General features: G+C 47.5%; 1 protein-coding gene across 13 annotated transcripts in view; it reads right to left on the bottom strand.

Annotated features, from left to right (window-relative positions):
- The window catches only part of OTOF (otoferlin), a 221,762-nt gene that overhangs the window by 138,404 nt on the left and 57,792 nt on the right, over positions 1–25,566 (bottom strand). Inside the window, exon 1 of one of the 13 annotated variants that reach the window (XM_082217193.1) lies at positions 6,524–7,093. The exons of the other annotated variants lie outside the window; for them this stretch is intronic. The gene's annotated coding sequence lies outside the window, so the exon portion shown is untranslated. Of the gene's footprint in view, positions 1–6,523; positions 7,094–25,566 lie in introns of those variants that run through there. 13 annotated transcript variants of the gene reach the window in all.

Raw genomic sequence — 25,566 nt, 5'->3', positions numbered from 1 at the left:
AGGGCTGGAAAGTCAGTTTGCATTTCTTAGTGCAGAAAGTATTGATCTGATGTGTAGAGACCTTTCCTATTCTAATTTATTCAAGAGGCTTCTGGAAGCTTCTCTGTGTGAAAGAAACAAGAAGCAGGTTCCTGATGTTTGGGTTATTCCTTCAGAGAAAACAAGTAAAGTAGAACCTCGGGTTGCGAACGTGATCCGTGCGGAAGGCATGTTCGCAACCCACAGCGCCACGTTTGTGCACACGTGTGACACGATTTGGCGCTTCTGCGCATGTGCGAGAGCCGAAGGACCCCTGTACTGTTAAGTCCAATCAAAGTCCGAGGGAGCCGATGTCTGTCCACAGACAACTTTCCGGGTCATGTGGCCAGCAAGACTAAACAGTTACTGGTGCACGGAGGACCATGGCAAGTGCCAGAGAGCATGGAAATGCCGTTTATCTTCCCGTTGCAGTGGTACCTATTTATCTACTTGCACTGGTGTGCTTTCGAACTGCTAGGTTGGCAGGAGCTGGGACAGAGCAATGGGAGCTCACTCCGTTGCGCAGATTCGAACCACCGACCTTCTGATCTGCAAACCGTAGGCTCAGTAGTTTAGACTACAGCGCCACCTGCATCCCTGTGCTGGAATTTACTTTGGATCAATATTGAGTAGAATTCCAGGACACTGAACCTCCATAATGGAGAACCTGAGATTTAGAGCCCTACGATTCCCAGGCAGGTGTGTACACCATACTCTCTTCTCCTCAGGTCCATGAGGCTGAAAAAGAGCACCCAGGAGCCTTCAAAGAGCTGTTCCACACTGCAAATTAGAAAATCAATGGCATTTGGATTAGATGAACCTAAGTTTATACAGTCAGGCAAGAGACAACACCTCTGGGCAACCTCGGCCTTTGGCTGCGAAGAGGGAGAAGCAATACCTACTTTACCAGTAGAGATGTTCTAGTTAGATATAAGCAGTGGTTCAACATGTCTGCAAAGAGAATATGAGGACGTAAGGTGCTGGATCAGGCCCAAAGGATCCCATCTAGTCCCGCATCCTGTTCTTACACTGGCTACCCCAGATGCCCAGCCCTTCTTCTTCTTCCTCTTCTTCTTCTTCCTCTTCTTCCTCTTCTTCTTCATCTTCTTCTTCAACATCATCATCTTATTCTTCTTCCTCTTATTCTTCTTCTTCTTCATCATCATCTTCTTCTTCTTCAACATCATCATCTTATTCTTATTCTTCCTCTTCTTCTTCTTCTTCCTCTTCTTCTTCTTTCTCTTCCTCTTCTTCTTCTTCCTCTTCCTCTTCTTCATCTTCTTCTTCATCATCATCATCTTCTTCATCATCACCTTCTTCTTCTTCTTCAACATCATCATCTTATTCTTCTTCCTCCTCTTCTTCTTCGATCACTCGTAGCCCAGTAAGATTGTCTTCCATAAACACAGTTTTAACAATGAGTCCGTAAGTGACTGTGGAGGCCAATTCCGGATCCACACATTCTTCCAAAGTGGGGACATTGTGTTAGAATATCTTCCCCTCAGCTGTGGCCCTACACAGTTGTCAAATAAGTTGGAATTCCTGTTATTAAATATACCAAGAAAAAGGCACACCAAGAACTCAGGCTAATGTAAGTTTCAATAGTGGGAGTGGTCCCTACTCACAAGTCGATAGTCAATAGTAACAAAAACTAATCCATTTAAAAGTATTTCTGAAAAGAATTACAAACTCAAGTAGAGATTACAAACTCTAACAGAGATTACAAACGCAAACTCATAAAGATATGTATAACACAATAATTTGTTACAAAGATTTTCTCTTTTTCACTCCACAATAATGTTGATCCTTATAATTTATCGGCTTGCAGATGGAGACTAGTTTCAATCATTGAGCAGAAGTCAGAAATCAATTATGGATCAAAAACCAGGACGGGGCCCTCTTTTGATGTATTCACCGTCATCAGCTGGAAGTATCAAACATTACATGAAAATACATCTAGATTCTAAATTACCATACATTATAAAACAATAATAAATTATAAAACAGTATTATATACCAGTTGGTTCCTTGCCTAATTTTTAAAGGGTTTAGTTTTGGTTACTATTGACTATCGACTTGTGCAGGGGTCTGCAACCTTTAAGACAAAAAGAGCCACTTGGACCCGTTTCTGAAGGGAAAAAAACTGGGAGCTGCAAAACTCGTCATTATAAAAATAACTTTTTTGTCACTTTTTGATTATTTCTTTGTTTGACCCCTCAGAATTACTCCTTCTCATAGAAATAAACGTTAAATTAACAAGTTACCCTTTTTTTGGTGTGTGTTCTTCACTCTCCTTCAAAACAGCGTACATGCCCCCTTTCAATGCAGTGACCAGCGTACATGCCCCTTACAATGTAGCGGGCGGGTGAGCGGGTGGGAAGGTGACGTCGGGACGGTGTGCAACTAACACACGCACCGCCCCCATGCGACGTCACAGCCAGTACAGCGCCCGCCACAGTGGGGAGTGTTGGGGCGCACAATGCGCCTCCTCCCCTCGCTAGTATCTGCCCCGGAGCCGCGGCAAAGGTGTTAAAGAGCCACATGCGGCTCCGGAGCCGCGGGTTGCAGACCCCTGGACTTGTGAGTAGGGACCAATCCCACTATTGAAAACTTACATTGGCTTACACACTTGTCAGCAATATCAAGGAAGGACACCTGACCTGTTCATGTCCATTCTCTCTGTACTGGTTCCGGCCTCATGCTAAATCATCTTTTTTTTGTAACTTAATGGAACTTCAGATGTTTTCCTTCCTCCCATAAATATCTGATCCTTTTTAAAATTTAAAAGCATGCAGTTCGCCTTCGCTCCAAATTATCCCCTCTGCGCAGTGCGATCTCTCTGGGTTTCTTAGACATGGTTTTCCTTCCGAAAGGAAAAAGAAAGCTAAAGGGGCGAGTGCATATTAATATTTTAAGAACAACACAGCAGAGCTTGTGTTTTCCTGCTCCTGGTTAAATGTAGGGCAGAAAGGCAGCCCTGGGAGGGGAGTCTTTGAAAGAGCAAAGGCAGTAAGGAGCAATGGGTGGAAGTACCGTTTTGGGGGGACAGGAGGTGGGCAGGTGTGGGGGACTCCCTGGTCCTGAATGGGGTAACTGTGCCCCGGAAGGACCAGGTGCGCAGCCTGGGAGTCATTTTGGACTCACAGCTGTCCATGGAGGCGCAGGTCAATTCTATGTTCAGGGCAGCTGTTTATCAGCTCCATCTGGTACGCAGGCTGAGACCCTATCTGCCCATGGACTGTCTCACCAGAGTGGTGCATGCTCTGGTTATCTCCCACTAGGACTACTGAAATGCGCTCCACGTGGGGCTACCTTTGAAGGTGACCCAGAAACTACAACTAATCCAGAACGCGGCAGCTAGACTGGTAACTGGGAGCGGCCGCCGAGACCACATAACACCGGTCTTGAAAGACCTACATTGGCTCCCAATACATTTCCGAGCACAATTCAAAGTGTTGGTGCTGACCTTGAAAGCCCTAAACAGCCTTGGTCCAGTATATCTGAAGGAGCATCTCCACCCTGGACACAGGGGTCCAGCTCCGAGGGCCTTGTGGTGGTTCCCTCCCTGCGAGAAGTGAAGCTACAAGGAACCAGGCAGAGGGCCTTCTCGGTGGTGGCACCTGCCCTGTGGAATGCGCTCCCATCAGATGTCAAGGAAATAAACAACTGACTTTTAGAAGACATCTGAAGACAGCCCTGTTTAGGGAAGTTTTTAATGTTTTATTGTGCTTTTAATTCTGTTGAGAGCCAGAAATGTTTTATTGTTCTTTTAATTCTGCTGAAACCCAACCAGATGGGTGGGGTATAAATAATTTATTATTACTACAGTGGTGCCTCACAAGACGAAAAGAATCTGTTCTGTGATTCTCTTCGTCTAGCGGTTTTTTCGTCTTGCGAAGCAAGCCCATTGAAGGATTAGCGGATTAGCGCTATTAGCGGCTTTTAGTGGCTTATCTGCTGATCAGATCAGCTGATAAGCGGCTTAGCAGCTTAGAAAAAGGGGGGGGGAACCCCGCAGGAACTCGCAAGACATTGTCGTCTTGCGAAGCAAGCCCATAGGAGATTCGTTTTGCGAAGCACCTCCAAAACGGAAAACTCTTTCGTCTAGCGAGTTTTCCGTCTTGCGAGGCATTCGTCTTGCGGGGCACCACTGTATTATTATTATTATTATTATTATTATTATTATTATTACTGAATTGCCGCTAGAAATACAGCATTGCACCCCTCAATTTCAAAAGGCCCCTTCAGAAGGTCAGAAGATACAGGGAGAGAGAACAGAAGGCGAGGCTTCAGGATCAGGCCAGTGGTACATCAAGTCCAGTTCTCACAAATGCAAACCCAATGCCTCTTCGGGGAAACCCATTAGCAGGATTCAAGCCTTCTCCCCTCCGGTGGTTTCAGAAGGTGGTTGGGCAGACGTTGAACAGTTAAGGTGACATATATTTGCCAATAATAATTGTTATGTACTGAGTTGAATAGGATCCAAATTGCAGCAGTCTGATTGGTCCACATGAGCCACCCAATCCAACTCTAGGTGGAAGTGAATCCGTAACCTGATTGGCCTACAGGAGAATCCCGGAATTAGCCAATCACGTGGGACCCATTGTGTAAATAATGTATATAAAGCAGACATTTCGGGGGAACTTCCATTCCTCACTACTATGAGCTGAATAAAGAGCAATAAATCCACACTCGACTCCAAGTATATTTCAATAATAATTTATTATTTATACCCCGCCCATCTGGCTTGGTTTCCCCAGCCACTCTGGGTGGCTTTCAACAGAATATTAAAATACAATAGTCTGTCAAACATTAAAAGCTTCCCTAAACAGGGCTGCCTTCAGATGTCTTCTAAAAGTCTGGTAGTTGTTTTTCTCTTTGACATCAGGTGGGAGGGCATTCCACAGGGCCGGTGCCACCACTGAGAAGGCCCTCTGCCTGGTTCCCTGTAACTTGGCTTCTCACAGTGAGGGAACCACCTGAAGGGCCTGGGAGCTGGACCTCAGTGTCCGGGCAGAATGATGGGGGTGGTGTTAGTCTAATGCAAATGCCCTTGCAGACTCTTTAGATGCAATCCTGAATTCCTGAATAAACTACAGTTTTCTGGACAAGTAGCATTCGTTGCTCTTGCCGACGGTGCAAGCGATGCCAACAATTCGAACACAAAGCACTAGGCAGCCAGCGGCCCTCCTGGTTTCCCCCTCGCCTGAATCCCTGCATCCTTGCCAGCAAAGGTTAGCAAAGATTTACAGCTCCATTTTGCCAGGAATGCTAGCGGCATTTGAGGTCTCACTCCTGAACCAAGGGGGCGAGTGAATGTACGGCTTTCATTAACCTCACTTTCCAGGTACCCGCTAAGGAAGCGTCTGGGAACAGGGAGCTCTCCGTCATTAAATGCTGTTTGTGATTAACAAGCAAAACAATCACAGGTCTGGCTTGGGAAAGGGGGAAATCAATGTGTGAAGGCGTAATAGCGGTAAAAGGTGAGGCAAGTCTGAGCATCCATCCTTCCTGCTTGGAAAGAAATTAAAACATATGATTCACTGGGCCAAAGATTTTGGGTATAATATACAACTGAGTGATTGGGTAAAAATATGGAAAGAAGGTTTAAAATTTACTGCATGCAATGCCCTAAAAGAAAATGTGATGAAAATGATGTATAGATGGTATATTACACCTGTCAAGTTAGCGAAAATGCATAAAGTCAGTAATAAATGTTGGAAATGTAAAGAAAAAGAGGGAACATTTTATCACATGTGGTGGGAATGTAAAAAGGTGAAATGCTTCTGGGAGATGATATATAATGGAATGAAAAAAATGTTGAAATATACATTCATAAAGAAACCAGAAGCATTTTTACTGGGCATATAAATAGAAAGGAATGTAAGTTCTTTTTATATGCAATAACAGCAGCAAGAATATTACTGGCCCAAAAATGGAAGCAAGAAGAATTACCGACAATTGAACAATGGAGGATGAAGTTAATGGACTATGCAGAACTAGATAAACTAACAGGAAGGATTCGAAACCAGCGGGACCAGAAATTCACGGAAGACTGGAGTAAATTTACGGACTATTTGAAAAGTATTTGTGAAGATCAGACGACGTTTGTAGGTTGCAAGGGGTTTTGTGAGGAGTATTATTGGAAGTATTGAAAAAATGGAGAAGGGGAAGGATGATTTGTTAAGAGATGTAAAGGCAATATAAAGTTAAGAAATGCATAAGAAGTGGTTAAAACGGTGGATCATCAGAGGTGCTGATGGGAGTCTAAAAAGATTGTATAAGTGATAAGTAACATAATTTATATGTTAAAATCAATAAAAATTAATTAAAAAATGGAAAGAAATTAAAACATGTGGAAATTGCATTTCCACAACTGCTAATCTGAGCCACAACAGAACACCTTCTTGAACCTTGTTTTAAACAGTCTTTTCAAAATTAGATCTCCAAGCTGCCTGGTGGAACTTTCTGCCCACATTTTTTTTAAAATTATAAAATTAAATACCTTTCTTTGCAACCATCTTTCAAGTGATTCGGTTATTCCTGTACTTCCCAATTAATTTGGAGTCTACAAAGAAAATGGCAATCTTCATTAGCCGCGGGTGTTTTTCACGCATTCTCATTTCTATTTGTCATTTCACACTTTTTTTTATTTGCTTTTGCAGCACGAAGAACATATTCCTTCTGGCAGGATTCCTGTGCAAGATTCATAGATCCCATAAAAAAAATGGACTTGAGGAGGATAATGAGGCACATAAATGCTGCAGAATGTCCTCGGCATTCTTCTCTGGGAGAACTTCCTGTCAAGCGATTCTTAAAAGGTAGAGTCTGAAGAGGCCTCCTGAGATTTTCTGTAGCAACCTGTAAGTCTGTTCAGTCTGGCACATGGGAGCAGAGGTACTTGGGGTGAATTGCTTCAGGCAGCAGCAGCTGGAAAGCCACTCAGGTGGTTATTTTTGTGGACCTCCCAGGAATTCAAATGGCTGTGCAGGTAGAGCACTGAGTCATCCCCCGGGGAAATCTGGTCTTTATTATTTGTCTTCTATCGCAGTGTTATGATTTTATTTTTATTTTTGTTTAGGGAAACAGGTGGAATTTGATTGAGTTTCCATTTAAAGGAGAACCAACCTACCGTATTTTTCGCTCTATAAGACGCACCAGACCACAAGACGCACCTAGTTTTTGGAGGAGGAAAACAAGAAGAAAAATATTCTGAATCTCAGAAGCCAGAACAGCAAGAGGGATCGCTGCGCAGTGAAAGCAGCAATCCCTCTTGCTGTTCTGGCTTCTGGGATAGCTGCGCAGCCTGCATTCGCTCCATAAGACGCACACACATTCCCCCTTACTTTTTAGGAAGGAAAAAGTGCGTCTTATAGAGCAAAAAATACGATAGTTTGGACTTTTCAAAAATGAAATGCAAACTCCGGAGCAAGAAAAACCATGCTTCTGCCCATTTTGCAACGCAGTACCTGTGTCACGTAACGCATGCACAAGTGAAAAGTGTGCAAGAAAAATTGACCAGCAAGCAGAGATGACAGAATATATGGAACTTGCAAAAATGACGGGGAGAACAAGAATAAACTCAAACCAGAAAGTGAGTAAAGATTGGACAATATTTAATGGATATCTTAAAAAGTACTGTGACAGTGCAAATCTCCTGACAGATTTAGACTGAATCTCGAATAACAAGGAAATTATAAAAGCAAAAATTTCTCTTGATATGTAACGGGGGGGGATGGACAAAAAACAAGGAAGTGGGGGGGGGACTCCCGGGTTAGCGCCTCCGGTAATGGCTGAATTCTTCTGACCGGGAGGAACTCGCTTCGTGGAAATTAGGGTCTGACTGCCACGGCGAAGGCGGGGACCCACAAAAAATCACAGGCGGGAGAAGCCTGTGAACGTGGGATTCGGCTGGCACCTTTTGCGCCTCCCCTACTCGCGGGGAAACCCGGTTTTGGGGATCCGGAGCGACGTGGGGTGAGTGGCGCGGTGCTTCGAATTGACTGCTTCTTTCACGGAGTGAAGCCACATTGCTGTTGCCGGAGAGCGCTGACTTTTTCCTGTGGACAATTCGATTTTAAAACAACTACCCGTGAGTAGAACAGAAAATTGGATTTTTAAACGTCTTAATTTGGTACCGAAACGGGGAGGTTTCAAACAGGAAGTCCGCCTTCCCCTTTTGTAAATAGACTGGAGCAAAAAGGCTGCAAGCTAAAGTCTTGGAAAGCTTTTTATAAAGGATTAAACTTCCATCGGCTAAAATCATCAACCCCCCCTTGGAAGCAGGAGGAGAGGGGGGAATTCTTCTTAGACCGCGTAAGCCTGCAGGAGAGAGTGAAGAAAGTCAAATTACCACCGCTCTGAACCTGGAAACGGGCTGCTAGTAGGACTGAAGTTTTAGATATGCTCATTGACTGTGAATAGATCATTTGTTGACAGTAAGTTAAAGAAGAGAAATACATTGTTTCCATTGTCTCCTTCTGCGTTAAAAAAGGAGTAAATGTAATTGAAAATTGAAACTAACTCTATTGTTTGAATTGTGCTTAAAAGGATTGATACAAATAGAAATTGTTTCCCCCTAGAGGAAGCCACTGAAATTGTTACATGAGTTGAGTGGGGAATTTCCAGCTGTAAGACAAGACCGTGAGAATCTGGGATTGACCTTGGACTGTTAAGAATGTTGACAGAAGAAACCTTAGTAGTTGCATTATGCAAGATTAATGACTCACTGGAACAGCTCCATAGGAAGACGGATGACTTGGAACAAAAAGTGATAATTTGGGACAAAAAGTGAATATTAATACAGAAACAATTCAGGAATCGATACAGGGATCTACCTTGACATGGCAAATTGAGGAGAAGGCGGGGGAGAAAGTTGTTAGAGCCCCAGCCTCACAGATGCAATTTGATGACTATAAGTAGATGCCTTTTATGACTGAATCTAGAGAAAGCCAGACTTTGAGGATTGGAGCCCCGCTTGGATTGGAGAAGGAAAGTTGGATAGATCCCTTCATGCAGGGATTTATTGACTTTTGGGACTTGGACTTGGGTCAGGAGGAGACTGGAGTTGTGGGGACTGCTAGACTTGGAGGAACTTTGAAATACGACTGGAAATACCTTGTGAATTTTAGTTTCAACTATGGAGATTTGGCTGATTTGTTGAGAAGGAATAAAAATATTGCTAGGCGGGAATTTCCTCGAGATTTACTTTTCAGCATCAAAGGAAGGAAAATAAGAACAAGATCAGGAGAAGACAAAGTAAAATACATGTATAAACATGAAGAAGACTCGCAGAAGGGACTTGGAAAAGAGTTAAGAGCCTCGGACAGAAGATCACCAGGTTGATGGACTATATGGAATTGACGGAAATGACTGGCAGAATCTGAGACCAGGGAGAAGAGACGGTGGAAGATTATTGGAAAAAGTTTAAAATAATGTAAAATTAATGAATGTTAGAAAAATGTTGGAAGGAAATTATATGGCTTTAGTAGAAATGTTTTAAGGAATTAAGCATAAATAAGCATTATAGATTTAATGGAAAATAAGGTTAAAGGGACGCGGGTGGCGCTGTGGGCTAAAGCCTCAGCGCCTAGGGCTTGCCGATCGAAAGGTCGGCGGTTCGAATCCCCGCGGCGGGGTGCGCTCCCGCTGCTCGGTCCCAGCGCCTGCCAACCTAGCAGTTCGAAAGCACCCCCGGGGGCAAGTAGATAAATAGGTACCGCTTACCAGCGGGAAGGTAAACGGCGTTCCGTGTGCGGCTCTGGCTCGCCAGAGCAGCGTTGTCACGCTGGCCACGTGACCCGGAAGTGTCTCCGGACAGCGCTGGCCCCCGGCCAATAGATGTGAGATGGGCGCACAAACCCCAGAGTCTGTCAAGACTGGCCCGTTCGGGCAGGGGTACCTTTACCTTTACCTTTAAGGTTAAAATATGTTAAGATAATCATATGACAGAAAATAGAGAAAGATGGAAAGGATTTGCTGAAACAATTAATAGAAATGGAATACAAAAAGGGAGGTGAGAGGAGGTCGATGAAACAAGGGAATGAAAGGGAGGATATTGAGATGGTATGATGTGTGTTTTTTGAATTGTTTTTGCTTTTGTATTGTTTAATGTGTTAATGTTGTGTTTTGTATTGTTTATATATTGTATGTTTTTTCTTCTTTTTTCTGCAATAAAGGAAATAATAATAATAATAATAAAGGGTGATGAAAGCGACTCGTACCAAGTGCTAATTGGTACGACAGCTACAACTGTTTCTGGGCTGGTATTGCTTGGCCACAGTAGTTATGGGGCTGGTTAATTCAAGACTGCATAATTGCAACTCGCCCTATGTGGGGTTTCCCTTGAGCTTGATCTGGAAGCTACGATTAGAAGAAGAAAAAGAAGAGTTTGGATTTGATATCCCGCCTTTCACTCCCCTTCAGGAGTCTCAAAGCGGCTAACATTCTCCTTTCCCTTCCTCCCCCACAACAAACACTCTGTGAGGTGAGTGGGGCTGAGAGACTTCAAAGAAGTGTGACTGGCCCAAGGTCACCCAGCAGCTGCATGTGGAGGAGCGGAGACGCGAACCCGGCTCCCCAGATTACGAGTCCACCGCTCTTAACCACTACACCACACTGACTCTCACCACACTGGATTAGTGCAGATTGCTGCCAGGAGCAAGAACACATCAGCTTATAACATCTGTGCTCAGAGATCTGCACTGGCCACCGATTTGCTAGTTTGACGTGTTACTATTAAGCAGCTTGTGACCAGTTTACCTACGAGATATTCTGACCCAATACATGCCCACTTGACCGCTCCAATCTGCAGAACCAGTGCTGCCACATAATACTCGTTCCACATTTGCAAAAAAGCGGTGATCATTGGAACCCCCTGCCTATTGAGATCAGGAAGGCACTTTCCCTGCACTCTTTCCTGTATTTGCTGTTGTTGTTGAGTCATTTAGTCATGTCCGCCTCTTCGTGACCCCCTGAACCAGAGCACGCCAGGCCCTCCTGTCTTCCACTGCCTCCCACAGTTTGGTCAAACTCATGCTGGTGGCTGCGAGAACACTGCCCCACCATCTCGTCCTCTGTCGTCCCCTTCTCCTTGTGCCCTCCATCTTTCCCAACATCAGGGTCTTTTCCAGGGAGTCTTCTCTTCTCATGAGGTGGCCAAAGTCTTGGAGCCTCAACTTCAGGATCTGTCCTTCCCGTGAGCACTCAGGGCTGATTTCCTTCAGAATGGAGAGGTTTGATCTTCTTGCAGTCCATGGGACTCTCAAGAGTCTCCTCCAGCACCAGAATTAAAAAGCATCCATTCTTCGGCGATCAGCCTTCTTTATGGTCCAGCTCTCACTTCCATACATCACTACTGGGAAAACCAGAGCTTGAACTATACAGACCTTTGTTGGCAAGGTCCTTCATTTATCCACCACCATCATAGGTGACACTTGGCTCTCTGTACTTTCTTCCACATGATCTGACATCTGACTCTCATATTAGGTTCCTGCTAACAAAGCAGCATTGATCAGGAACCCCCTGGGTCTCTGAAGGCCTCGAGGAGGGAACTTTACACAAAGGAGGTGCATTCTGCTGAGATTTTGTTTCTGGGACAAAAGAACCAGGCAATCGCTTTGTTTTCATACCACACTGCTGCAGCACTCAAAGGAGAAGAAACCCAACCTCACTGTTGCTTCGGGTAATGGGATTCGAACTTTCTGCCTTCTCTCATACCTGGTTAATGGTGGATGAGGGGCTTGGTGTGCAGAGATCCCACCCACTGTAGCATTAAGCATTTCCCTCTTCCCCAGATGCACTCTTAGTTCAAAAGGTGCTGCTTAATTGCTTTTGGGATGCTCATTTTCCACAATCAGGTGGAATGAGCATGAAAAGTAATCCCTGGGTCTGGAAAACATCAAGGTTTCTCCCACCAGATATGGGAGGCACAAACCCTTTCACAATGACCAGGGGCACAAACATTTGGGTGGGCAAGGTTGACATCCAAGCAGTCTGGCATATTGTTCTCACAGTGGCAAGCCAGATGCCCCAATCTTCTTCTTTCTTCTTCTTTGGCAATCCCTCGTAGCTGAGTAAGATTGTCTTTCATGAACACGGTTTTCACAGTGGGTCCATAAGTGACTGTGGAGGCCAGTTCTGGATCCACACGTCCTTCCATAGTGGGTACATTGGTTTCCGGACAGGAGTTGATCATGGTGTGGATTTGCCATGCATGCCTTCCTCTTAGCATGTGTCTCCCTTGCAACCTGAGTTCGAGTGTCTTCAAAGCCCATGACACCTTTGGTAGAGGCTGTTCTCCAATTGGAGCGTTAGCAGGCAAGTGTTTCCCATTTGTTGGCGTTTATACTACATATATTAAGATCTGCCTTGAGACAGTCTTTAAATCTCTTTTGTTAAGTTCGGAATAGAGTAGTTGCTTTGGAAGATGATCAGCAGGCATCTGCACATGACCAGTCCAACGAAGTTGATGTTGAAGAATGATTGCTTCCACACTGGTGGTCTTTGCTTCTTCCAGTACACTGGAATTAGTTCGCCTATCTTCCCAAGTGACGTGTAAATTTTTTCGGAGACACCATTGATGGAATCTTTCGAGGAGTTGGAGATGGTGTTTATAAGTGGTCCATGTTTCACAAGCATATAGTAAAGTTAGTCATACAACAGCTTTCTAAACAAGCATTTTGGTTTCCCTGCAAATGTCCTGTTCCTCAAACACTCTGCGCTTCAGTTGGGAGAAAGCCGCATTCTCAGAGCTCAGGCGATGCTGGATTTCGGCATCAATGTTGGCCCTTGTGGAAAGATACCTGCCCAGGCAGAAGAAGTGATTGACATTTTCCAACGTTACACCATTGAGTTGGATTTGACATCCAAGCAGTCTAGTGCATTGTTCTCACAATGGCGAACCAGATGCCCCAATAGAAAACTCGGAAACAGGATTTGAGCCCAAAAGGAACACTCTCGCCTCCTGTGGTTTCCATAAGAACATAGGAGCAGCCCCGCTGGATTAGGCCAATGACCCATCTACTCCAGCATCCTGTTCTTTCTCCTGTTCTTTTTTCTTCCTTGATCTTTCTTTTATACATATATAATAATTTTAATTAAGTTTCCTCTTTTGCAATTTCAAACAAACGTTTTACATACCTTAACGTATCTAATGACTTCCCTTCTTCTCTTCCCATGCTTCATTTCACATCCCTGCTGTCAGAGCTGCCACCCAGTCCCAGCTCACATAGGACCAAGTCCGCCAGCGTTCACTTTATAAGAGTCTTTATTAGGTTACAGGTTTCATTTCCGAACTGCAGCGTGCAGCTCTACACCTTCTGCCCTAGGTCGGCGAAGACCCGTCTGAGTCCCCGCCTCTTGCACACCAGCTTAATACCCTAGCCTTGCTCCACCTCCTTCGCCTCTCCCTACGTCTCTGGGTCCTTCTGCCCCCCTGGGCCTCCTCCCTTCTACTCTCCTCTGACGCTGACCCCCCTGATCCTTCTGCCTCCTTGCGGCGGGCTTTAGGACCTGGCTCACTCTCCGGGCTGCTTACTGCTCCAGCTTCCGCTGCATTTGAACTTGGCGCGCGCGCCCAACTCTCTACTTTCCTCTTAACCGTTGCCTCGCTCTCTGAGGAGGGCGTGACCACCCCTGACTCGTGCCCTCCCTCCTGCTGACAGCCTCCGGAACCCGATGCCTGGCTACCTTCCTCCCTGCTGCTCTCAGTCTTGAGCGTGGGTCCCGACTTCCAGCTGCTGCCGCCCTCAGTTATGAGCGTGGGTCCCGACTTCCAGCTGCTGCTCTCTGAATCTCCTCTGTTCCCTTCCTCCTGGGGTGTCCCCCCGGATCCCCCCCTTGCTCTGCTCACTGGGGCTCCCTTTTGGGAGTCCTCTGACTCACTGCTTAGGCTTGGAGATCTCGGGTCGTCATCATCACTCATTTTCCCTTCGGATTCCTCCCCCTCGCTCTCTGCTTCCTCCCTTCTCTGCGTCTCTGCTCCTGAACCCCTGACATCCATCCCCCCCTCGAAGCCCCCCCTTCCCCCCTCCCCGCTTTCAGGTGTGGGTGCTGGGTGCTCCATCATCACGGGAGGGAATGCCGGATACAGTTCGCTCCCCGTGGTTGGCCGCCAACTGAAGACCTCCGAGTCTTCCTCCTCGCGGTCGCCGACGTTGACCTGTTCCGCTTCCATCTCTGTACCGCCGTGCTCGAACCCAAGGTCCTCCCCGAACACGTCCATGTCAGTCTCTGCGTCGGTCGCTCGACCTGGCATCTCCAGCCACTTCCGGCGCCATTGCTCCTCCGGTCGATCGTCCCACCAATACGAGGTGTCTGACGCCGAACCCGCCGGCGATCCTTCTGGGGAACGGGTGCTCAGTGCGGGTTCCCCGTCCGAGTCGAATCCATGGAACGTGCTGGAAGAAAGTGTGGGCGTGAACAGCCAGTCGTCGAAGAAGCTCGCTGGCATGGGTCTGTGTGGGAAAAGGGCATGAAACTCGTCCTTGAGCAGGGGTTCCTCCAAAGCGTAGTCTGGCACCCAGCTATTGGCGCTGGCCCGGGTGCCCTCTCTGGCTAGGAGGTATTCGACTCCCTCTTCTCCCCATCTGGAGTCCAAAATCTCCGTGACCTCGTTGATGGGGTCTTGCTGCGTCACCCCTCGCGTCTCCGTCCGCTCCCGGAACGGACTCGGTGCCGTCCCTGGCTCCTGGAATCTGTGAGGTGCCTTGTAGGGAGTGAGCACCGACCTGTGGAACACCGGATGCATTCTGGAACCCTCCGGCAGCGCCAGTCGGAAGGCTACCGGGTTGATCTGTGCTTCGACTTGGTACGGACCAATTTGCTTGTGCCCCAACTTCTTCTTGGCTAGTGACCTGGTCGGCACTGCTTGGGCTGCCAACCAGACCCAGTCTCCCACTTGGATCTCTTCGCCAACCCGCCTGTGCTTGTCAGCTTGCACCTTGTAGGCGTGCTTAGCTAGCTCCAGCTGCCGTCTGAGTTGATCGTGTACCGCCTGCAACTCTGACGCGAACGCGTCCGCCGTCTGTGGTTCTCCGTCCCCCACTCTCTCCCGTCCCGGGAAGGTTCTGGGATTCCTCCCATTGTTGGCGAAGAACGGCGTCACCCCTGTGGACACGTGCTTCGTGTTGTTGTAAGCGAACTCGGCGAGCGGCAGGTAATCCACCCAGGTCGCAGGTTGTTGATTGGCATAGCATCTCAGGTACTGCTGCATGATGGCATTGACCCTCTCTGCTTGCCCGTTGGTCTGCGGGTGTCTTGCTGATGCCAGATCGACCTTGACATTTAGAAAACTCATCAGCTTCTGCCAGAAATTCGAGACGAACTGGCGCCCGCGGTCGGACAGGATAGACCGCGGCAGACCATGCACTTTGAACACGTGAACTATGAACAGTTTGGCGGTTTGTTCCGCCGTGGCCACCTTCGCACACGGAATGAAATGTGCCATCTTGGTGAACAAGTCCACCACCACTAGTACAGCTGTCTTGCCTCTCGAGCTGGGTAGATCCGTAACAAAGTCCAGGGCCACTCTCTCCCACGGTTCAAACGGCGTTTGCAGCGGTTCCAGCAGTCCCGCCGGTGGTTTGTGCACCGGTTTGGCCCTCTGGCAGGTGTCGCACCTCGCAACGTAGTCCGCGACTTCCCCTCTCAGTCTGGGCCACCAAAAGTCCCTTGCGACTAATTCCACCGTTTTTTCCGTGCCAAAGTGCCCGGCCGTGGGTGCGTCGTGCAGCTGCTGCAGTACCCTGGCGCGAAGTTCGTCTCCCGGCACGTAGATGGCCCCTTTACGTAAGAGCAAGCCGTCTCGTATCTGGAACTCGTCGCCCTTCGCCGTGCCCTCGTGCACCTCTGCCATCTTCGCCCGCGCGAAGGAGTCGTCCTGCAACGCCCGCCGCACCGCATCCAGGTCTACTGTGGCTGAAGCGCACGCCCACGCTGTTGGCGCGAAGATGTGCATGGCTGCCGCTGGCTTCGCCTCTTCGAGGTATTGCGGTTTGCGGGACAGTGCATCCGCCATGACGTTGGTGTCGCCTGGGACGTACTCTATTCGGAAATTGAAGTCAGCAAAGAACTCCGCCCAACGTATCTGCCTCTGGTTCAGGAACTGAGCCGTGCGCCAGTGCTCCAGATTCTTGTGATCCGTGCAGACCTGCACCGTGTGCTTGGCGCCGATCAGGAAGTGCCTCCACGCCTTGAAAGCTGCATGAATGGCCAGCAACTCCCTGTCCCAGATGGTGTAGTTCTGCTCCGACTTGCTGAGCTTTCTGGAGTAGAACGCTCCCGGCCTCCAGACCCCCTGTGGGTCCCTTTGCAGCAGGACAGCTCCCACTGCTCTATCGGACGCGTCTGTCTCTACCCGCATCGGTTTGCTGGGGTCGATATGCAGCAGTTGCTCTTCCGACGCGAAGAGACGCTTGAGTGCCTGAAAGGACTGCTCCGCCTGCTCCGTCCAGATGAATTTCTTTTTCTTGGAGCTTAGCGTGTCCGTAATGGCCGCCGTCTGCATCGCGAACCCCTTGATAAACTTGCGATAGAAGTTGGCGAAGCCGACAAACCGCTGGACCTCCTTCCGATTGCGCGGGCTCTTCCAATCCAACACCGCACGAACCTTGGCGCTGTCCATGGCTAGCCCCTTGTCCGACAACTTGTAACCCAAGAAATCCACCTCCGTCGTGTCGAACTGGCACTTCTCCAGTTTGGCGTACAGTCTATGCTGCTGCAGCCTCTTCAGCACCTCCCGAACATCTTGGTCATGGGCTTGCTGCGAGTCGGAGAATATCAGGATGTCATCCAGAAAGCAGACGCACTTCTTGTAAAGGAGTCCCGCCAACACATGATGCATGAAAGCTTGGAAACAGTGAGAACCGTTTTGCAATCCAAACGGCATCACTCTGTATTCGTAGGTGCCCAGAGGCGTGAACATGGCTGTCTTCCACTCATCGCCCTCCCTCATGCGGATGAGATTGTACGCACCTCGCAGGTCCAACTTGGTGAACACGCGTCCCTTGCGCACCGTCGCTAGCAGGTCGTCAATCCTGGGCATGGGGAAATCAGAAGGCTTGGTCATCTTGTTTAAGAGGCGAAAATCCACCACCAGTCTTTTCTGGGGCGTGTCCTTCTTCTTCACGAAGAAAACAGGACTGCCCCCTACTGCCCTGGACTCCCGGATGAAACCGCGCTGCAAATTGTGATCTATGAACTGTTTGAGTTCCTGTAATTCGTCCTCAGACATGGAATACAGCTTCCCTTTCGGCAGCGTCGCCCCTGGTAGGAGGTCAATCTTGCAGTCATATTGCCTGTGCGGTGGTAGCTTGTCAGCCTCTTTCTCGCAGAAGACCTCCAAAAAGTCCGCGTATTTGTGGGGGACTGCTTGCAACGTTCCCAACTGCAGTTGTGATTCCTCCTCCTCTCCCTCCTGTCTGGGCAGGATGCAGTGTTCTGCGCAATAAGAGGAGCCGAAGATCAGCTGTCTCTGGTACCAAGCCAGTGTCGGACTGTGCCTGTCCAGCCAACTCATGCCCAACACAATGGGCGTGTCCGACAGTTGGGTGACATTAAAACTGATGACTTCCCTGTGGTTGCCAAGGCGCATCACCATCGGTGGCGTTTGCTTCACCACCTGCCCCCCTAGCAACTCTCTGCCATCCACTGTGACGACTTGCAGGGGCAGAGTGGCAGGCAGTAGCTGTATAGCGTGCTGCTCCACAAAATCCTGCGCTATAAAGTCTGCGTTGCTTCCAGAATCCACAGAAAGCGGCACTTCGATAGTGACGCCATCGGGTAGCTGGAGAGATGCTGTGAGCTGCACTACTGGTTTGGGTGGGAGGGGGTCCGTGGGTTGCAAGATCGCTGGGGACTGCTTCACTGATGCGTCTGGCTGGGCCCCAGTGCCTCTGTCTCCAGCCAGACATCGTCGTTTCCCTGCTGTGGTTCTCCTTGCTGCGTTGCTGCAGTCACCATTGCCGAGGCTGCAGTGTGCTTGTGGAGCCTCCGGGGACACTCTTTCGCCAAATGGCCTGGATCCTCGCAGATGTAACACTTCCTGTTCCCTCTAGGAGGCTTCGCTTTCACTGCTGTCGGTGCTTGGGCTCTGGCTGCTGACTGAGCCCTTGCACCTCCAACCTCCATCGGTTCCCCTCCCCCTCCTGGCGGAGGTGTGGATTGCGCACGCGCTGCTTCTCTTGGAACGAAAGAGAAACTTCTCGTTGCTTCGCGCCCTCCACGTCCTTCATCTCTGCACCAGGGACGTTCTTCCAGCCTCACCCCCACAGTCAGCGCCCTTTGGACCACCTCCTGCGTGCTTCGGGGCCTCTCCCCCCTTGCAATTTCATCCTTGACCGCTGAGCTTAGACCCTCCCAGAACAGGTCTCTGACAGGGGGCGAATCCCGGTCCCACTCTAAGGCACTGACCAGCGCAAAAAAGCGGGCGTGGTACTGCCGGACGCTTGCCCTCCCTTGTTTCAGTCCATGAATCTCCCGTCGGGCAAGATCCACATCAATAGTAGACAAAAAACACGCATCCATCGCTTTGATAAAGGCATCTGCATTCTGAAGCGCCGGATCTTTATCCCTCCACAAATTGCGTAGCCACGCTTTAGCATCCCCATGCAAATGGGATAGTATGAACCCCACTTTCTCTTCCTCATCTCTAAAGTCTTTTGCCAGCAGTTGCAGTGCGCACATTACGTCTGCTCGAAAATTGGGGTACTGTTGTAAATTCCCATCGAAGTGAGCCACAAGCCCTCCTGCTCTCCGTGCCAACCCAACCCCCTCCGGTCTGGGTCCTGGCTGCCCGTGTTTAACCCATGCTTCAAACCTGGCGTGGAGATCTCTGTAGGCGGCTGCCGCATCCTCCTCCCTCTTCTTGGATGCCAGTACCTCCGCGTTCAATTGGGTAACTGCCTGTTGCAGCGCTGCAACTTTCTCTGCTTCCGTCATCTCTGCTAACCGTCGTGAGCTTGCTCCCAAACACCGATCCCCTCCTCCAGCTGCCTCTCTCTCCGCTGCGAGATATCAGGTGTCCGAAGCTTTTAAGAGACGGGTCTTACTGTCAGAGCTGCCACCCAGTCCCAGCTCACATAGGACCAAGTCCGCCAGCGTTCACTTTATAAGAGTCTTTATTAGGTTACAGGTTTCATTTCCGAACTGCAGCGTGCAGCTCTACACCTTCTGCCCTAGGTCGGCGAAGACCCGTCTGAGTCCCCGCCTCTTGCACACCAGCTTAATACCCTAGCCTTGCTCCACCTCCTTCGCCTCTCCCTACGTCTCTGGGTCCTTCTGCCCCCCTGGGCCTCCTCCCTTCTACTCTCCTCTGACGCTGACCCCCCTGATCCTTCTGCCTCCTTGCGGCGGGCTTTAGGACCTGGCTCACTCTCCGGGCTGCTTACTGCTCCAGCTTCCGCTGCATTTGAACTTGGCGCGCGCGCCCAACTCTCTACTTTCCTCTTAACCGTTGCCTCGCTCTCTGAGGAGGGCGTGACCACCCCTGACTCGTGCCCTCCCTCCTGCTGACAGCCTCCGGAACCCGATGCCTGGCTACCTTCCTCCCTGCTGCTCTCAGTCTTGAGCGTGGGTCCCGACTTCCAGCTGCTGCCGCCCTCAGTTATGAGCGTGGGTCCCGACTTCCAGCTGCTGCTCTCTGAATCTCCTCTGTTCCCTTCCTCCTGGGGTGTCCCCCCGGATCCCCCCCTTGCTCTGCTCACTGGGGCTCCCTTTTGGGAGTCCTCTGACTCACTGCTTAGGCTTGGAGATCTCGGGTCGTCATCATCACTCATTTTCCCTTCGGATTCCTCCCCCTCGCTCTCTGCTTCCTCCCTTCTCTGCGTCTCTGCTCCTGAACCCCTGACACCTGCGTATTTTACTAACCATTCAAATCAATTTTCCACTTTTACATCCATCAAAAATTATTTACTCTGTTGAATATATCTGAATGCTGCCAGCGTTTTCAGAGACATACAGTGGCTTTCCATATATTCAATAAATGTTTTCCAATCTTCTCTAAACATATGTTCTTCTTGATCTCGAAAACTTAATAAAATATCTATTAAAAAAATATATGTTCTTCTTGATCTCTTAGTCTATATGTTAAGTTGGCAAGTTGTGCATATTCTGTCAACTTAATTTGTCAATCCTCTTTAGTTGGGACCTTGCTCACTTTCCATTTTGTGGCTAACAAAACCCAGGCTGCAGTTGTTACGTAAATCAATAACCTTTTCTGATACCTGGGAATTTCAGTCTGGGTTATCCCCAACAAAAAGGATTGTAGTTTCTTTGGATAAGTAATTTTAAACCTTTTTTCAATTCATTATAAATCATTTCCCAATTCCCTTTTACCTTTTTACATGTCCACCACATGTGGAGGAATGTTCCCTCTACTTCTTCACACTTTCAACACTTATCTGATTCTGTCTTATAAATCTTAGCCAACCTACTCGGAGATAAGTACCATCTACAGCATCCTATTCTCACAGTGGAGAGAAACCTGCCTATTTTTAGTTCAGTCCTGCAGGGAAGCAGCAGGGAAGCTCAGTTGGTAGAGCACGAGACCCTTAGAGTTGTGGGTTCGAGTTCCACAATGGGCAAAAGATTCCTGCATTGCAGGTGGTTGGACTAGATAACTCTTGGGGTCCCTTCCAACTCTACACTTCTATGATTTGTGTGCATCCTTGATGGCCTCTTCTGTTTCCTTCGTCTAGTCCTGGTCTGAGTACTTTCATCTATTATTCAGCTTATGAATTATATTCATGTGCTGCCTCATGAAATCACCTCTCTAGATGTCATAAAAAGAGAATAACAACACAGCAATGAAAATATTCTAAGATAAAAGAGGACAATAAATATAAAAGACAAGAGGCATAAAAACCTCAAATTATAGTTTTAGGCCATACTGTGCCAACCAGGGCTGGATTTAGGTTTGATGAGGCCCTAAGCTCCTGAAGGTAATAGAGCCCTTTATATGTCCAGCTGTCCTTTGTCAACAACAAATTGTTGCTGTTTTTGTGTTGAATATATGGTAATTTATGGACCTAACAGGTCCATACACAACACAAAACACTGTTACTGTATGTAGGTTTTATTTTATTTGTTTTTTAACTTATATTTTGGAAATGTACATCCAGCGTTTCTTTTCCTTTAAAAATCTTTGGGGCCCCAAGAGAGTGGGGCCCTAAGCTATAACTTGTTTAGCTTATACATAAATCTGGCACTGGATATAGGACATAATATGGATCTGAATCTCTGGAGGAAACTTTGAAAGAGCGATCGGAAATTCACAGAGTGTTACTCCTTGAAAGAGAACTGAAAATGATTTGCAGGTGGCATCTTAACTCCGAGCAGACATGCTAAAATGTATAAGACTGAATCAGATAAGTGCTGGAGATGTAATGAGGCTGAGGGTATGTTCTATCATATGTGGTGGACCCGTAAAAGGATAAAAGAATATTGGGAAATAATTTATAATGAATTGAAAAAAATGTTTTAAAGTACCGTATTTTTCGTCCTATAGGACGCACCGGCCCATAGGATGCACCTAGTTTTCAAGGGGGGGGAATCAAGGAAAAAAATATGATTCCCCCCCCCGCAGCTCTGGGAGCAGCGGACAGGCTGCACGCAGCCTGTGCGCTACTCCAAGACCTTCTCCCTGCTTTTGCGGGAGGTGGCGGAATTCCCCCACCTCCCGCAAAAGCCCACAGGAGCCCCACGTGACTCCTGCGGGTTTTTCGACCAGGAGGGAGAAGGGATTGAAACGGCTAGTCAGTCCCTTCTCCCTCCTCGGGGAAAAGCCCCCAAGAGCGGTGCGCTCTTTAAAGGGTGCGCGGCTCCTGCGGGCTTTTCTAGGAGGTGGGGGAATCCCCCCCCCCTCGTAGAAAAGCCAGCAGAAGCCGCAGAGCCCCTTTAAAGAGCGTGCGGCTTTTGCCTGCTTTTGCAGGAGGTGGGGAAATTCCCCCATCTTCCGCAAAAGCCCAAAGGAGGGTTGGAGAGTAGCGGGAAGGCATCGCGCGCCTTCCTGCTGCCACCCATCCTCAGGGGCTGGCGATGGGAGAAGCTCTGCTTTCCCCACTGCCAGCCTCAAAGAGCAGACTCTCCTGGCTTCAGTGGAAGCAATGCGAAGCCTCCAGAGCGCAGGCTTCGGAGACTTCGCGTTGCTATCGCTGAAGCCAAGGAGTCTGCATTCGCCCCATAAGACGCACACACATTTCCCCTTCATTTTTGGAGGGGGAAAGTGCGTCTTATAGGGCAAAAAATATGGCACTTCTCCAAAACAACAACAACCCAGAGTCCTTTTTGTTGGGGATAATTCTGATGGAAATTCCCAGGTGTCAAAAAAAGGTTATTTATGTCTGCCACTACTGCGGCCTGTGTTTTGTTAGCTCCAAAATGGAAAACGAACAAGGTCTCAACTAAGGAAGAATGGCAGCCTAAACTGATGGAATATGTGCAGCTCGCAGGCTTAACTTATAGAAAAAGAGAACAAGAAGAATGCACATTTAAAGAAGACTGGAAAATGTATATTGAATATATGGGTGAAAATAGTGTACATTTGAAAACATTGACAACTTTAAGATAAATTCAACCGCGTAAAATAAGTTTTGATGGGTGTAAAAATGGAATACTGAATGTTTTAAGGTAAAGGTAAAGGGACCCCTGACCGTTAGGTCCAGTTGTGGCCGAATCTGGGGTTGCAGTGCTCATCTCGCTTTACTGGCCGAGGGAGCTGGCGTACAGCTTCTGGGTCATGTGGCCAGCATGACTAAGCCACTTCTGGCAAACCAGAGCAGTGCACGGAAACGCCGTTTACCTTCCAGCCGGAGCGGTACCTATTTATCCACTTGCACTTTGACGTGCTTTCAAACTGCTAGGTTGGCAGGAGCAGGGACCGAGCAACGGGAGCTCACCCCGTTGCGGGGATTTGAACCACCGACCTTCTGATTGGCAAGCCCTTGGCTTTGTGGTTTAACCCACAGCGCCACCAGCATCCCACTGAATGTTTTAGTTTATGTAAAATATGCAGGCATCTATGGCATGCAAGCTGAACCATGGAAACAGAAGGATGGAAGTCATTGATATTTTAAGGTTGTTTAAATGAATATTCTAAAATGTAAAATAGAAAAACAATAAAAATTACACAAAAAAAGAAGCTTTGCGGCAATGTCGCCCCTTTTCCTTTAGGCAGGGAAATTTCTTCACTCCACGGTTGCACAGCTGTTTCCTGCTGCTCAGCAACTGAGCAAAAAATAAGGTTGCCCTCGGAGTAGGAGGCCTGGTGGCCGGCTGCAGCGGGGCAGAGAGGGGACTCAGATCATATTGCAAGTTAATTAGCCACCAGGCGATCAGCGGCAAATGACGTTCCGCCACAAAGCCACGCGAAAAGAACGTTGGTGCATGAATGATTCAGATGGGGATCGTGTGTCACCCCTTTATCTGAAGAGCATCCTGGTAAGCCGATCGCCTTTATCAAGCATCTGTGTGTGTGTCGCTCAGGGACTGTAATAAAATACACACAGGGACACCAACTCGCTCAACGCCTCTAGCCTGCAAGACCTCGGCCCCATTGCAGGGGACATTTTGGACACGTTTTACAAATACAGACACTCCTTTACCCTGGCCAGATTTAACGTTCTGCCCTCTGCCCTGTTGCTAGGCAGATATGAGGGCAAACCATATGCGTCACGCGTTTGCCCATGTGGCTCATCGGAAGTGGAAACAAGTCTGCATGTATTGCTGCACTGTAGTTACTACGAGGATCTACGCCTGACCTTAATTGCCCCAGTTCTACAAAAGCGTAAAAATCAACCAGAACTCCAACGTATGAGAGCCTTGATAGAAGATAAGGTTCCTGAAATTACAATCAATGTGGCCAAATTTTGTGTAGCCGCTATTAGGTGGAGGAAACAAGAGCTTTCCAATGTCAATATGCAGGCGAGGGCAAATACTTAATTTTATGTATGTTGTCTAATTTTAAATTGCTGTTATGGCCTAATCTGTATGGAAATTGTCCTTTGTTTTTTCTGGTGTTATGCTTCGCTGACTAGCTGTACGAGTTAATCTGGTCTGTGACCGTTTAATAAAATTTTGATTTGATTTTGGACACGTTGGAAGGAAATAAAAGCACCAGGGATTTCTGCCAGGGACGCCAGGTTTTGAGAAATTCTCGCACGGCCTCTCCAAATAAAAGGAGTCACATTTGGTACATCTTCTATGCTTGGGGAGGGAAGCAGTTTCTCAGATGGTTGGATGGCCACCTGTCATGGATGCTTTATTTTTTTTATTATTATTATAAATTTTTATTAAATACAAATTAGAAAGCATACATATTCACAACAGAAGAAAATACAAAAGAAAAAGGAAATATGACTAACCAAGGAAAAAGAGCTAGAGAACATTTTGTCTCTTTTCATACTGACAGTTATTTATACCTCTATAAAATGCTGTTCGCAATAAAACAGTGAAATGAAAGATAAGATATCAGAAAAAGAAAGAAAGAACAAAGAAAGAATAAAGAAGTAAAGGAAAAAGATCATAAGTGAAAATTTTTAAAAGTAGATAAGTACTCACAATACATAGCCGTTTCCCATCTACATTTATATTGAATTGTATAATTTCATCTTGTCCTTATCTACTTAAATAAATTAAAAAGAAAAAAGAAAAAAAGACTTCCACCGTTGCCTCACGCGTTTTTAATAATCCGTTCATCAGAACCTCTGTTCTTCATTTTCTTTATTTTTTTTATTCCCCCCGAATACCCTCCATTGCTTTTTTGTAACAACAACAAACATTCAACAACAAACAAACAACAACAACATTCAATATTCAACAACAACAAACAACAACAAACAATTCAAAAAATTGTATGTCTTCTTATTTACCCTGCGCCTTATTGCGGCCGGACTTCCTTCTATCCCTTCAATGGTTTTCATATCTCCAATCTTTCCTTACAGTTTCTTATTTACACTCCGTCCACATCACAAGATTTACATTAATCCTGCTACAGTTTTTAAATTCTTACAATTACTCCGTATATATTCAACAAATTTACTCCAATCCTTTTCGAACTTTGCTTCTTTTTGGTTCCGAATCCTAGAAGTCCATCTCGCCAATTCTATGTATTCAAACATTTTTGTCTGCCACTCCATAAAAGTTGGGATTTCCATTTCTGAGCCACTAAGATTCTAGCGGCGGTCGTTGCGTACATGAATAGTTTGCTTACAAACTGTCCTGGATGCTTTAGCTGAGATTCCTGTATTTCAGGGGGTTGGACTAGATGACCCTTGGGGTCCCTTCCAACTCTACCATTCTACGATTCTATATCTTAATGTGGGTCTGCTAGCTAAAGTCTCCTTCGCAGGCGGAAAAATTGGCAAGGTGGAATCAAAGATACGTCGAATTGTGGAGTTGGAAAAAGAAAACAGAGGTTGCAGAAGCATGGCAGAGCATGAGACTCTTAATCTCAGGGTTGAGGGTTCGAGCCCCACGTGGGGTGAAAGATTTCTGCATTGCAGGGGGTCGGGCCAGATGCCCTTTGGAGGTCCATTCCAACTCTCCAAGTCT

Source organism: Podarcis vaucheri, assembly GCF_965113315.1.
Source record: "Podarcis vaucheri genome assembly, chromosome: 3".
NCBI lineage: Eukaryota > Metazoa > Chordata > Lepidosauria > Squamata > Lacertidae > Podarcis > Podarcis vaucheri.
Note: the sequence above shows the minus strand (reverse complement) of the source record. Positions and strands in the feature narration are given on the sequence as shown.